General features: G+C 54.0%; 1 protein-coding gene across 1 annotated transcript in view; it reads left to right on the forward strand.

The window, feature by feature from the left end:
• GNB1 (guanine nucleotide binding protein (G protein), beta polypeptide 1) overlaps positions 1-2,839 on the forward strand; it is a 26,419-nt gene that overhangs the window by 294 nt on the left and 23,286 nt on the right. The window lies entirely within an intron of this gene.

Here is a 2,839-nt window from a genome sequence, read left to right on the forward strand (position 1 = left end):
GGGGCAGAGATGGAAGCTCACGTTCTAGATAAAGAGGGAGATTTCACCAGCTTCTCTCGTTCTGATTTGAAAAGTACAAGAAGCTTTGTTTCAAAGGTAGTAAACTGAGGTAAGTGAGGCCCCTCCTCCTCCTGCAGAAGGTCCGCTGGCCCCACGGAGGTGAGGCCGTTTGTGGGCTGAGAGGTGTGTCCCCTTTATGTCCAGTTGGGGTTTCCTTCCCACGGCCTCAGCCCTTCAGGGGAGCGCTGTGCCTGGTTGGCAGTTGGTGTGAGATGTGGGGTGCAGTCTCCGCGGTGCGCTCTCTGACAGCAGACCACACAGGCAGCTCTGAGTTCTCTTTAAAATTTGCATCAGGAAGTTGAGAAACAGGGAAATCTCGTGAGAACCTCGGATATCGAGGGCGGACTGTGTACACACACCGGTGCGTCCAGCCAGGGCCCGTGAGACTGATGGTGAGCCTGGATCCCCTTAGTCCTCGTCACTGCCCAGTTACCAGGAAGAGTGAGTGACCGTTTCCTTTCCATTTCATTGACTATTCTGATCTCTGGTGCTTCTGATCTGAAGCCGACAGTGGTCCTGTGTCATCAACACTTAATGCCAGTTTTTATCGCTTTTGACACATGGACATTAGGCCTCCAAGGTGAGCCACTCATTTGTTCAGACAAACTTGGGGATTCCTGGGATTGCATCCTCAAAAGCTGGCTACAGTGGCTGGGCGATGACATCACAGAAAAGTCTCACCACACGACACAGCCTGCTTGGGGGTACCTGTGCCCCACACTTAAAACCAGTAGATTTATAGCAAATTTAATATTTGCTTATAATGTAGCTGAGCAGTGACAAGAATTACTGGTTTTTTCCGTGTACTGCAATGCTCACATGTAGGTAAACACAGCATCATGTCATCACCCGGCTCCCGCACTCGCAGCGTCTGCCAGTTCTTGTCCACCCTCCTTCCTCTCAGTCCTGGAGCTTCTGGCAGCACCTCCCACCGTGAGGGCTGGTCCCGCGGTGGCACCAAGCGCACAGCAGCTCCTCCTTCTCGTCCTCGGAGCCGACCACACGCTTGTCTCTCAGTCTGCACGTCGGGATCTGAGTGGAGATCTGAGGTCTCATCGCACTTTAAATGGTTGTGATGGAAAGCTGAAATCGATACAAAGTTAACAAGTCACGTCAGGCGGTCCCTCACCAAACACAGCAGTTAGCCGCAGCACCAGTCTTGTGTCCCTTTTAATCTATTATTTTTATTGATTTGAGAGAGAGGAAGGGAGAAGAGGCATTGATTCATTGTGCCACTGACTGATGCATCCATGGGTTGATGTTGTATCAGCCTGGACCAGGGATCGAGCCCACAACCTTGGGGCATCGGGAGGCGCTCCAAGCAGCGGAGCCCCGGGCAGGCTGCCAGTCTTGTTCCGCATGTGCCCTTGCCCGTTTCCCTCCTCTTGGTTGTTTTCAAGCGAATTTCAGACCCATTGTTTTATTAAACGTGGATCAGAACCTTTGAAGGCCAGGAGAGGCTGTGGGTCAGTCATGTGGGACGGAGGGTCCACACTGCACGTCACCCCACTCTCCTGCAGGCGCACCGGACAGACGGCATCTCTCTCTCCGCTGCCCTGTCGCTCACAGTAGCGCTAGAACCATGTAACGGAAGGGGCTGGGCTGCCTGTGCCCTTTGGGATGTGCACTCTTTGCATTTTGGAGATGAACTTGGATGTGGAAATGAAAGAAAAACAGAAAAGTTCATGAAATTGGATGAAATTTCCTCCTGCAAACTCCCGTATCAAAATGTAGCTTTGTCTTGGAGGTGAGGTGTGTGGGGCAAGTCCGCGAACCCCTGCCCGTGTGGCCCTGGCTCTGCTTCAGGATTTCAGAGGTGACCGCTGAGGACGTCCCGGCGGCCCTCCTGTTCACCCCGCGTGTGCGCTGCCCTGTGGAGGGCACGTCATCGTCTGGGCCCACAGGCTGACTCACACTTGCCCGTTGTCTCATTTAATTTCCCCTCAGCCTGGGCTGCCGAGCGCCTTTCCCATTTCCCGGTGAACGCCGAGTGAAGCCCTGGGTGTGGTGACAGTCGCTTTCCCTGTGTGTGGAAGCACCAGAACTGGGCATTGATTTCTGACATGTTAACAGACGTGCAGCTAGAGTGTCCCTGGCAGCGAGTGAACTTTCCTGTGGGCCTGGGAGGCCACTGACACGTCCTTCCGAGACCTGAGGTCCTGATGAGAAGGGACTGGTGGCGGCACCAAGGGATGGGGAGCCACCGGAGCACATGGTGGCTTTTTACGTTAATCCTCACCTGAGGGTAGCTTTTCATCGGGACTTTTAGAGAGAGTGGAAGGAAAGGAGGGAGGGGGAGAGAAACATGGATATGAGAGAAACACAATGACTGGGTGCCTCCTGGACGTGCCCTCACCAGGGTGGGGGATTGAACCTCTTGACCAGGAATCGAACCTGAGACCTTTTGGTGAGCAGGCCGATGCTGTAACCACTGAGCCACACCCGCCACATTATTCCACATGGGAATCTACTTATATAAAAACCATGGGTGGTGTTCACATACAGACGAACAGCCGAGACTGAGCGGAAGGAAGTCAGTCCTACAGGGGTTGTTTTGGCAACAGCTGCGCCCTCCCCCAAGCTGTTTCCCAGAGCTGTTTCCTGTAAGGGCGGAGTTTGAGGCAGGAACCCGCCCTGGGAGCGTGGAGGCAGATCTTTCTAAAGTGTGCCGCGCCAGCACGGGATGAACCTGAGTGGGGCGGCTGAAAGGCTTAGAAAAGACAGACAAGAGAATGAAAGCCGGGTCTCGGTGGGACGCTGTTTCTCTGAGAGACAGTGA

The sequence above is a fragment of the Myotis brandtii genome, unplaced genomic scaffold (genome assembly GCF_000412655.1).
Source record: "Myotis brandtii unplaced genomic scaffold, ASM41265v1 scaffold334, whole genome shotgun sequence".
In the NCBI taxonomy this organism is placed as follows: domain Eukaryota; kingdom Metazoa; phylum Chordata; class Mammalia; order Chiroptera; family Vespertilionidae; genus Myotis; species Myotis brandtii.